Below are 12986 nucleotides of genomic sequence, written 5' to 3'. Positions count from 1 at the left end.
GAATGGTATTGTAGGCTGGCCTGGCTGTAACTGTATGTATTAACTGCTTACTGTATAAATTGTAACCATGTAACTATATGTATACTGTACATTGTGATATATTGAATACATATCCTTTTAATAACAAATATATATATCAATGAGCTTTGGAACTCAGATAATGTGTGGGTGTATTGTTTTCTCTTATGGGATGCAGTGTTTTGCGATGTATAGCGCACATTCATGGCACATGGTAATAAGATGTGCAGGCGTCTACAAAATATATTAGAGCGGGCATTTTAAATATTTGTTAGAAAGCAATTTGGTATTTACAGATAGATAGAATAGATAGAACAGACATACTTACTGTTTCCGCTGGCTCAGGCTCCTCGTGCAGCTTCTGGCAGATCCCGGGCAGCCAGGGAGAAGAAGGAGGAGGAGGAGGGAGGGGGACTCGGGAGCCGCAGCAGCGCTGTGTAATTGGTGGAGGCCTGCTACTGCTGGCCCTCTCCTTCACCATAGGCTGCCCTCCACCGCTGTGAATGCTGGGAAGGGCATCCCAGCATTCACAGCTGCGGAGGGCAGCCTATGGTGAAGAAGAGGGCCAGCAGCAGCGTCTCCACCAATTACACAGCGCTGCTGCGGCTCCCTCCTCCTTCTCTTTCACCCCCCCTCGTGATCGGTGCGCTCCTCTCCTTGGCGGCGGCGGTGGCGGCACACAGCGGCAGCCAGTTGGCATGTAATGAGTCAGTTTGACTCATTACATGCTGCTCTGGCTTTGGGCCCCTGGACAGTGGTGGGCCCCAGTGCAAGGCACTGCCTGCACTGGCGGTAGTTCCGCCACTGGTCCAGCGATCATGCTGTATAATTCCAGTGACCCTGCCGTATATATATTCAGTGATTCTACCGTATAATTCCAGTGATCCTGCCATATAAGTCCAGTGATCCTGCCGTATATGTCCATTGATACTGCCGTATATGTCCAGCGGCACTGCCATATAAATCCAGTGATCCTGCGTATAAGTCCAGTGATCCTGCCATAAAATTCCAGCGGTACTGGCATATAGGTCCAGTCCAGTGTAACTGGCGTATAAGTCCAGTGATCCTGCCGTATAATTCAAGTGATCCTGCCGTATAATTACAGTGATCCTGCTGTATAAGTCGAGTGATCCTGCCGTATATGTCCATTGATACTGCCGTATATGTCCAGCGGTACTGCTGTATAAGTCCAGTGATCCTGCCGTATAATTAAAGTGATCCTGCCGTATAAATCCAGTGATCCTGCCGTATAAATCCAGTGATCCTGCCATATAATTCCAGTGGTACTGGCGTATAAGTCCAGTCCAGTGATACTGCCATATATGTCCAGTGATTCTGCCGTATATGTCCATTGATACTGCCATATATGTCCAGTGATACTGCCGTATAAATCCAGTGGTACTGGCATATAAATCCAGTCCAGTGATACTGCCGTATATGTCCATTGATACTACCGTATATGTCCAGTGATACTGCCGTATAAGTCCAGTGGTACTGGCGTATAAGTCCAGTCCAGTGATACTGCCATATATGTCCATTGATACCGCTGTATATGTCCAGCGGTACTGCCGTATAAGTCCAGTGATCCTGCCGTATAATTCCAGTGGTACTGGCGTATAAATCCAGACCAGTGATACTGCTGTATATGTCCAGTGATACCGCCGTGTATGTTCAGTGATACTGCTGTATATGTCCATTGATACTGCCGTATATGTCCAGCAGTACTGCCGTATAAATCCAGTGATCCTGATGAATAATTACAGTGATCCTGCCGTATACATCCAGTAATCCTGCCGTATACATCCAGTGATCCTGCCATATAAGTCCAGTGATCCTGCCATATAATTCCAGTGATCCTGCTGTATAATTCCATATAAATCCATATAATTCCGTGTAAATCCAGTACAATTCACTGGTGCTGTCCTGTCCTGTATATTATTTACTCCAAATAAAGGGTTTATTAATATTTAATCCAGATAATTTTCACAGGGTTTGCCCTGTGTGGTGTAGCGGTACGCTCTCCTGTACCGCATATTGTTATATAACTCCAGAAATATAATGGAGAACAAAAATTTGGAGGATAAAATAGGGAAAGATCAATAACCACTTCCTCCAAGTGCTGAAGTTGCTGCCACTAGTCATGACATACAGTAGATGATGAAATGCCATCAACGTCGTCTGCTAAGGCCGATGCCCAATGTGATAGTAGAGGGCATGTAAAATCCAAAAAGCCAAAGTTCACAAAAAGACCCCAAAAAATTAATTTAAATGGTCTGAGGAGAAATGTAAACTTGCCAATATGCCATTTACGACATGGAGTGGCAAGGAACGGCTAAAGCCCTGGCCTATGTTCATGACTAGTGGTTCAGCTTCACATGACGATGGAAGCATGCATCCTCCAGCTAGAAAAATGATAAGAGTTAAGCTGGCAAAAGCACAGCAAATAACTGTGCGTTCTAAGATGGTATCACAAATCCCCAAGGAGAGTCCAAGTGTGTGGGCGGTTGCAATGCCTGACCTTCCCAACACTGGACGGGAAGAGGTGGCTCCTTCCACAATTTGCACGCCCCCTGCAAGTGCTGGAATGAGCACCCACAGTCCAGTTTCTGATATTCAAATTGAAGATGTCACTGTTGAAGTACACCAGGATGAGGATATGGGTGTTGCTAGCGCTGAGGCTGAAGTTGACAATGAGCATTCTGATGGTGATGTGGTTTGTTTAAATGAGGCACCGGGGAAGACATCTGTTGTCCGTGGGATGAAGAAGCCCATTGTGATGCTTGGGCAAAATACCAAAAAAGCCACCTCTTCGCTGTGGAATTATTTCTCCACAAATCCGGAACACAGATGTCAAGCCGTGTGTTGCCTCTGTCAATCTGTAATAAGTATGGGTAAGGATGTTAACCACCTAGTAACATTCTCCCTTATTTGTTACCTGCAGCGCATTCATTAGAAGTCAGTGTCAAGTTGTGAAACTCTGGGTAAGAGCGTAAGCAGTCCACTGACATCCAAATCCCTTCTTCCTCTTGTAACCAAGCTCCTGCAAGCCACACCACCAACTCCCTCAACGTCAACTTCCTCATTAGTCAGGAACGTCAGCAGTCCTGCAGGCCATGTCACTGGCCTCTTCCCTCCCCTGCAAAGGTGGAAACACATCTCCGTTTGGTGAAACGGAGGTCGTCGCCGCCTCCTTCCAACCCCCTAATGGCATCAGATTGTCAATCACTGACAATCTGATATCATCCTGCATCCATTGTTGCAGGACCCGACATGCATTTGCAGAACAGGTCCTGTATATGCGCAGAATACCGATTATCGGTACTTTGTGACAGACTAAGCAACTCCAGCCACATCTGAATTACCCATCCCCCCACTTTCACTAGTCAAGCAAACAAAAAATGAAACAAAAAATATAATTTTTATTTTAACATTATAGTTGCTGCACATTTATCAACATAAACATTCCATATGCTGTCTCGACTATGATCTGATTTTCATTATAAATTGATAGTATTGAGGCATTTCTTAATATATTTACGCTTTCCTTAATGGATCGACATTAATCACACTGCTAATTAGCCCACACATCAGGAAACAGAAATTGGTTGCTTGAATTAAATATAATTGAAATATTGTTCATGTTGCTAATCAATTAAGTATTGTACGCATTTTCAGGATGTAACAAGAAAGATGACAATTATCACACAGTGGCAGCACAATTGCTAGATTGTCATTATTTAATTGTTATGTTTTTCTCGGATTTATTGCTTGTAAACAGGAACACTTAAAACAATAAGTAGTCTGAAGTTATAATTTCATTAATTAATTATTTACTGGAGAAAAATATGACCGGGCTGTTTTTGCATTATTTCCGTCTATTATTCCTGAAACACATGGAGTACTGCGTGCTTATATCATCCAGATATATTATACATGTTCTTACAATTCTGCATAAAATATATACTATTTAAAACTTTTATGATAAACACATTAGGGCCTCATATTTCAGATGGTGGCTGAATAATTAAAAGGCATCCGATGATGAATTTTCAACATGCTCAGAAACACTCTTGGGCGCCAGTAGTTAATTTCATAGTCATCGCTTACAAAAATGACGACTTCAGCTGTAGTACACTGTTCTCAGACAGTTTGTACTGTAAGCAGTCACATTAGTTTTGTACCTTGAAAAACTAATGATGCGTCAATGTGCAAACTGTCTGTTATTAATCATCCTTATTAGCTGCTCAGCTGGGAAACATATGTTAGCCTGATAGATTTTTGCTTTTGTTTTTTGCTATGTTGCATTAGAGTCGTCTGTTTTTTAACACCGAGGGATTATACTTAGATGAGTTGCTTCACTTTACTGAAAAGTGCAACATATTATTTTTCGTTTTTCCTTTCTAATTTAAGTTTTACAAAAAATAATCTTAGTAAAAGAGGATTTACTCACAAAGTGATTGACAGGCAGGGACCGCTTGCAGGAGGTACTGTAACAGTGAGTAGCGTCAAAACGTAGACAGCTGACGACTGATTCTGAGGTGTCTCAGCTAGCAAGTGCCATACCGTCTCAGTTCCTGCAGCCATTCTGCGTGACCTAAGAGTTACATAGGGCTGCGGCAATTGAATAATCTGCAAACAATCTGTGACTTTGGGGGTAATTCAGACCTGATCATAGATGTGCTAAACTTAGCACATCTACGATCAGCTTCCCTGACATGTCCCAGCACAGGGCTAGTCCGCCCCGCATGTCAGGCCCTACTCCGCTACACAAGTACAAAAGCATTGCACGGCGGCGATGCTCGCAACCAGCGCAGCTCCTGCATGCTGGCAGGGAGCAACCCGTCGCTGTGAGGGTCGCAGTGGCTGCGTGTGATGTCACGCAGCCACCACGGCTTGCCCCCCCAATGGTCCTGGCACACCTGCATTGCCCGGACCGTGCCCCCTATACGGCGGCCAAATGCCGCCGGCCCGCCCCCTCCCGCCCAGCGACCGCCTCTGCCTGTCAATCAGGCAGAGGCGATCGCAGGGCTAAGACAGCTGGTGACTGTCTGGCATGCCCCGGCGCACAGCAGCACCGGCGCATGCGCAGTTCAGACCTGATCGCTGCTGTGCTAAAACGCACAGCAGCGATCAGGTCTGAATTAGGCCCATTGTACACAGTTTCTTGGATCTGCGAAGCTGGCGGTGGGTATCTCAAATCATATCATAGCGGCTGTGACAGTTTCATATTTATGCAATTGTCCCCCCATTCAGAGTAGATTTAGGGGCCTATTCAGAGTTGTGAACAAAACTGTCTGGGTTTTTTTTTTTTAAATATATTTATTGGGTTTTTTCCACAAAAGACATAGAAAAACAATGCAGTGCAGTACAATACAAAGTGCAGATGAAATATATGCCTGGTACAGATAGGCAACAGAGGGTAAGACTAAGCATTGAGAGCCACCACTGACGCCGTGGGTAGATTTAAACAGCGTGGGAAACCGTGGCAATGCAACTTCACACCATCAGTAGTACATATTGTCAAAACTTCAGACCCAAAGTGCACTATACAGTATAAAATCTGCACACTAATACATTAATACATACTAACGAAACTAATAATACAGCAACAGAGAAAGAAAGAAAAAGAACAGAACAACAGAGACATGGATATGAATTTATAGGGTGGAGGAGGGGGGGGGGTTGTAGATGCTAAAGCCTGTGAAGCACGGCACACACATAAGTAGCGAAGGGACCATCCCGCTCCGTGCCAATGGGAAGGGGACGGGTGTCACCTAGGAGCCAGAAGGGGGTTATCATCAATAGGAATACATAATTTGCGATAAGCATCCCAACTAAGTGAGTCAAATATTTTTAGAACGTGGAGTTGTTGAGGAGATGGCAGAGAGTCAATATACGGTCCCCACTTCTTGTAGAAACGCAGAGCATTACGGTCAAGGTCTGGGAGAGTAGATTGACGCTCAAAATATAACGTAGTAGTAAGAAGGGACTTGAGGTTAGCAAGAGAGGGAGTAGTTCTATATATCCAATGGTTTAAAATCAATTTCTTTCCCAAAGTCAGCAAAACATACAGAAACGGGACATAATGAGCTTGAGAGGGGGGTAAACACCAGGCTGTAGTGTGAAGGCCAAGGAGCGCTGCTGGGTCCAGAGGGAGCACAATCTGGAAAGTAGATCTTACATACCACAGTATCTTATTCTAGAACCTTTTAATCTTTGGACAGTGCCAGAAATTGTGCATAAAAAGGGCATTCGGTGCTTTACACTTGATACAGTGTCCAGAGTCTGTAGAGACCATATATTTATGCTGTCCTGGGGCAATATAAGCCCGATGTAAGAATTTAAAGTGGATTTCCTGAAGCTGAGCAGAATGCAGGGCTTTCAGGATAGAGGGGAGGGGGTAAAGGAAGCAGTTCACCTCTGGATCCCAGGACCACTCACTTGACCATTTAGATAACATAGGGGGCCAGAGAACATCAGGCTTGCTAGGTAACATATCCTGGTACAACCAGCTGACTTTGTATGAAAGAGTCGGTAACGTGACCAATAAGTGGGACAGAGGGTCTATCCTCCGCTCGTGCACAGGAGGGATGGGGAGAGATTGTACAAAATGACGAACCTGGAGAAACATAAAGAAATCAGATGAGGGCACACCGTGTCTCTCGGCTAATTCCGTGAATGACAGCAAAAGTCCACCCGGGTCAAATACGTCACAAATAAGGGCAATGCCCCTAGACTTCCACGCAAGGAATTTGGTGTTGTCAAAAGGTGGAGTGAAACAGGGGTTCCCGCAGAAAGGAATAAAAGGGGAATATTCTGGGTTTCGGTGTAGAGCTTTGTTGATGGCTCCCCAAGAGCGGTAAGTATCCCAAAAAAGAATATTAGAACGCGCCAGAGATGGGAGGAGGGGTTTTGGGGTGTGTAGCAGCGCTCTGAGATCGTAGGGATACACAAGATCTTGCTCTACATCATAATTAACATATGAGGAGGTGCCTAATAGCCAATCTGAGATATATCTAAAATTCACAGCCTGGAAAAATGCTAAGAGGTCAGGGACAGCCAGCCCACCCTTAGCGCGAGGGAGCTTAAGCTTAGGAAGGGAGATCCGAGATCTCTTATGGTTCCAAAGGAATTTAGAAAACAGTTTATCATATAACAATAAATCTTTGCTAGGGGGCTGGATAGGGATCATCTGGAGGAGATAAGAGATTTTAGGGAATACAATGCTCTTCAGGATGGCTACTCTCCCTAATAAAGAGACAGGTAGAGAGGACCAGGTGGACAGCAACTGTGACACCTTGTTAAAAACCTCTGTATAGTTGGCTGAATATAAATCTGAGATATTCACTGGAAAATATATACCCAAATATTTAAGTTTCGTAGTATTCATCTGGAATTGAGCAAGGACAGGTGAGGAGGTGCGCGTACAAGCAGCCGGAGTGAGGAGGAAGAGTTCAGACTTGGAAGCATTAACACGATACCCTGCAAAGGTGCCAAACTCAGTAATGACTTGCATAATTGGTGGGATAGAAGTTTCAGGATTTGAAATAAAGAGGAGCATATCATCCGCGAATAAACTCACACGAAGCTCATGGTCACGGACCAGAACTCCAAAGTATCCGGGAAGGTGGCGCAACTTAATAGCCAGGGGTTCTATGGCGATGGCAAATAAAAGTGGGGAGAGGGGGCTGCCCTGTCTGGTGCCCATGTGAAGGGAAATGGGTGCAGATAAGTAGCCATTACACATAATACGGGAAGAGGAGGGGGAATATAAATTTCGGAGCATGCCGATCAGTTCCAGCGGAAACCCAAACCTCTCCAGCGTGGTATGCAGGTGATCCCAAGTAACCAGGTCAAACGCCTTCTCCGCATCCAATGAAAGCACGTATTGGGGGTCCGGGTCTCCGCTGGAACTCAACCAGCCAGCCGCTGCAAGAACTTTACGAATATTATTAGTGGAATGCCAACCCGAGATGAAACCGGTTTGATCTGGGTGAATAATTGAGGGAAGCACTCCCTTTAATCTGTCAGCAATAATTTTTGTAAAAAGTTTATAATCAACATTGAGGAGAGATATGGGGTGGTAGGAGCCGGGGAGATGGGGATCTCTCCCGGGCTTGGGAAGAAGACGGATCAGAGCATCATTAAAGTATAAAGGGAGGGAGTGAGAGGTTAGGATTGCATTAAACACCAGAACCAAAATATCCAGCAGTTTAGGCTGGAGCATTTTATAGAATTCACCAGAGAACCCATCAGGTCCAGGGGCTTTTAAGGGTTTTAAATGTTTGATAGCAGCCTCCACCTCCCGAGCAGTAATTGGGGAGCAGAAGCCCTCAGCAACCGAAGGCGGGATTTGGGGGAATGAGACAGAATGCCAGAAAGAAGTTTTAGTGGGGACATCAACAGGAGAATGGGCATAAATGTCCTTTTAAAATTCTGAGAGGAGTTGCGCCATGTCTACAGACTTAGTAGCCAGCGAGCCATCACCGCGTTTAAGCGACTGGATCACAGAGGAAGACACAGATCCCCGCAGAAGATTAGAAAGGAGACAGCCTGTTTTATTGCCAAATCTGTAAAAACGATGGTTTTTGTGAAAGGTATGGCGATCTCCCACTAGTGCTAATACAGTGTTAAATTGGGATTTACATTCTAAGTATGTTTTCTTTGAGGCAGGGGAGGGGGACTGTTTAAATTGTTGGTAAGCATCCGTTAAGCATCGCTGAGATGTTTTAAATTCAGAAAGAAACTGCTTCTTTCTTGAGGAAACATATTCCACAAGCCTACCCGGAGAACCGCCTTGGCGGTCTGCCAAAACAGTAAAGGATTAGTCTCAAAAGTGCTTGCATTATCCAGTCTGAACTCCTCCCAAAACGCCTCCAACCTATTTCGAAACTGCAATGAAGAGGTGAAGGAAGTCGGGAAACGCCAACACTTAAAAGAGCCGTGATCTAGTGAAGTAGTTAAGCTAACCCAGACCAAGGCATGATCAGAAAGGGATATAATTTCCATCTGAGCCTCACTACTTTGAGGGATCAGGGAATCCGACAGCAACAAAAAATCAATTCTGGACAAGGTGCCATGGGCAGCCGAGAGACACGAGTACTCCCTATCAGTAGGGTGAAGGAATCTCCAAGCGTCAGTCAAATGTAATTGCTGAGCAAAGAAGGGGACTCCTAGGGCAGGGGGAGGGCGTGCACGAGCGGAGGAATTCGAGTCCATATAAGCAGAGACCACAACATTGAAGTCTCCGCCCACAATCATTGGGAGAGACATAAATGGGCATAATTTAGTAATGAGACTCTTGAAAAATACCTTCGAATAAGAATTTGGGGCATAAACAGTACATAAAACATATTTGGTGTTATGAAGTAAAATCTCAAGAATAAGGAATCTACCAGCAGGATCACACAAAGAGGTGAGAACCTCTATATGCAGGTTGCATTTAGCAAGGATAAGTACACCCCTCGCCTTAGAGGAGTAGGGAGCATCAGAAAGCACCTGCCAACCGAAGACACCCAGCTTTTGGGCCTCCGGGGAAAGAAGGTGCGTTTCCTGCAAAAACATGAGATCCATATGCATTTTATTTAAATAAAGCAGTATTTTCTTCCGTTTGATGGGAGAGTGAATACCCCCCACGTTCCACGTACCCACTTTAATGGCAGACATAAGACATATGACTGGGGGCAATCACAAATTAAAACATACTACAATCCCACAGGTAAAGGAGAGGAGAGAAAGACACAGGAGGGAGGGAGGGAAGGAGTAGACAAAAAGACAATATAGACATAGAAACGAGAAAAAGAAACAAGACCCACCGGGGGGTCCCGCAATAACAATGAGAACGTGACTTCACGGTAAGTCCACTGGGGTAGTAACCGTATACAGCGAGGAGGACATTGCTCCTAGCCAATACCACTATATCGAGCAGCATAGGGGAGGGGGGGGGGAAGGGGATGGAAGGAGAAGGGAGGGGGAGATGAGGGCATGGAGGTGAGGGCCCAGATAATATCAAACAGGTGGAGGTTGAACCCAAAACAGGTAGCATGGACATATAACTTCACAAGAACAAACATGTACACCTGGGAGCGTATAACAGAGAATGCACTTATGTTACTCCAGAGGTACATATACATCACCTATAGGACCAGCGTTGGTGTGGTGAGCAAGTCCAAATAAACCAACAGACGATCACATAGTACACAAGGTTAGGGAAAGAAAAATATGCGGCAACAGTGCAACCAGGGGAGAGTAGAGTGCAAGATCAGATTCAGGAGAGCACATCTATTTCATCGATGGGTCAGAGGTGGCGGCTTCTGAAAGATAAGCAGCAGCATCCTCCGGGGTATGAAAGTCCTTAAAGGATGTGCCGTCAAAGATCCTCAGGTGCGCAGGGTAGAGCAGTGCGAACTTTCGGCCCTCCTGGACCAATTTAGAGCATACAGGTGAGAATGCCTTGCGTAGTCTGGTGAGCTCTGGAGAAAAATCCTGGAAGAGTAACAATTTGGCATCTTCCCAAACAAGATCCCGTACACGACGAGAAGCCGACCAAAGAGCTTCTTTATGGAGAAAGTTGAGACACCGGAACAATACAGCACGCGGCCGTGTTGAAGTGGAGGAGGGGCGGGTGGGGCCCGTTCTATGTGCACGTTCCACCACTAGGTCCGAGCAAACATCTGGTATTCCAAGAAGATCAGGAAGAGTATGTCGGAGGAAATGATAAAGAGCCTGTCCCTTAACCGACTCTGGAAGTCCGATAAGCCGAAGGTTATAGAGACGCGATCTATTTTCAAGGTCGTCGATCTTTGCCCAAACCAGGTTTTCAGATTTCTGCAGTTTAGCAGAGATATCAGAAAGTTCAGCGATTACGATTTGTTGGAAATTCTCACCAGCAGTATGTTCCACTTGTAGGATACGTTTAGACAGCTGTTTGTATTGGCTTTTGATATCCAGGACAGCCTGCTGTAATGCAGCAGCATGCAACTGTGTTTGTTCCTGGAATAAAGGCTGGACTGTTTCTTTTACCACCCTGACAATATCAGCATAGGATAACGGGTGCCCGGGTACATCTAAGGACGGTGGGCCCGCAGCCGTGGAGCCCACCAGGGCAGGAGAGCTGGAGGGGGGAAGGGCTGCAGGAGCAGCCGCTGAGCGGGCTCCGGCGTCCATGGAGGCCGCAGCGGCCATTTTAGAAGCTGAGCCGCGGACCTCAGACCTGGCGCGGGAGTTCCTTCCCTGCATCACGGGGGCCAGGAAACGGTCCATACAGGGTGGCCGGAGCTGCAGGGGGTGAGCGGGTATGGCGAGCCGCTCAATGGACGCCCAGAACGGGCGGTATGAGGCTGTTAGTGGCGGCAGGCACCGGAGCTACACGAGCTGCGTGTCACTCCATGCAACGCCGGAACCGGAAGTCAACTGTCTGGGTTTTTAGCACTGCTCATGCTCCATGGCCTTGCCTAGCCAACGTCGACATGTTTAAACTGGGACATTGTGGACAATGTCACTGTCGACATGAATAGTCAGTGGCGCACACAGGGGGGAACTATGAGTGCCCCGAATCCAACCCCCCCCCCCCCAAGAAAGTTCCCTGTTTTTTTAAAGAGCCAATCGTTTACATAGCATAACCAGGTTGATTTTGAAATGTAAATGATGGGCACTTTAAAAAAACAGAACTCTCACAAAATCTCTCACTTTCTGATTCTCACACCCTATTACATAACACCCCCTGCCCGTTGTCTGGTGTGGATAAAATAGAAAGGCTCGTAAACCCAGCTGTAAGTCAAATGACTTGTTCGAACATGCTCCTCAAACATGTCGGTATATTTTCTAAATGTAAATATTATTTTTACTATTTTGAATAAACCATTTCTATTTTAAACTAATGGTCCTTTATTAAATATCAGATTGTACATGCTGTTTGTAAATTGATAGGGTGGTCAAAGGCTTCGGCAATCTGTTCTATAAGTATAATGATGTACAGAGCTGAAATAGCTGTATACTGTATGAGTTATTAGGACACGCACATTAAATGTGCATTAGATGTGGAATATATCATTGACCCAGCTGGCCATGAGAAATGAGAAAAATAATTTGTGCCCCATCCTGGGAAATGCACAAGGTCCAATAAATGTCTTTTAACGTTTGTATAAGCTGATTACAGAGAGCCGCAGCTATACAAATTCAACATCAATCTCTGTATTCAATTCACTTTATTTAAAAAATGCATTAGGGCAGCGCTGGTAGAATAATTTTTTTCCCTTCCATTAAAAAGCCTTGTTCGCTAACAGGGCTGATAGAAAAATGTGCGTCTGTCTTTTTAAAAACTGCTTTTCAGAATTGCTTACAAGCTTTTAAGATTTCAGAATTTTAGCTACTGTAGTTCTTATACAGTAGCAACACATCAATGTACCCATTAAATGCAAGAACGGACTTTAGTTCATTATGTAGAGCAGAGGTAGGCAACCTGTGGTTCAATGTTGCTGATTAACTACAAGTCCCAGTTTGCCAAGACTTAAGTTCCCCAGCACTTGGTAAGCTACAAGCTGTCATAAGTCTCATAAGCCCAAAATAAATGTTCATTACAGTATGTTCCATGAGCTAGCTGTTTGTAAGCAGACAATGCCCAGGCTTACTGCTAGGGAGCAGTGGTGTTTTCAAAGGAGCATAACATAGCCAGAGGCAATCAAATTCAAGGGCATTACCATCAATAACAAGCCCATGAGAATGTTTTTCTCTTTCCCGTCTTCCCACACACAACTAATGACTAAAACACTGCATGAAATTGTATGAGCCGGATAAAATGAGTCTCTTTATTCATACACTAAGAGATTAAGGTATGCAGCAATAAGCAGGGCATATTTCATTCCAGTATGGGGTTTTTTCCACAGTATCAACAATGACTGCACAATATACAATTAGCCAGAGCAAGGGCCAAATGCAATAGCTCGCAAGTTGCTAGATTTAAAACAGCA

Source organism: Pseudophryne corroboree, chromosome 4 (genome assembly GCF_028390025.1).
Source record: "Pseudophryne corroboree isolate aPseCor3 chromosome 4, aPseCor3.hap2, whole genome shotgun sequence".
In the NCBI taxonomy this organism is placed as follows: Eukaryota; Metazoa; Chordata; class Amphibia; order Anura; family Myobatrachidae; genus Pseudophryne; species Pseudophryne corroboree.
Note: the sequence above shows the minus strand (reverse complement) of the source record.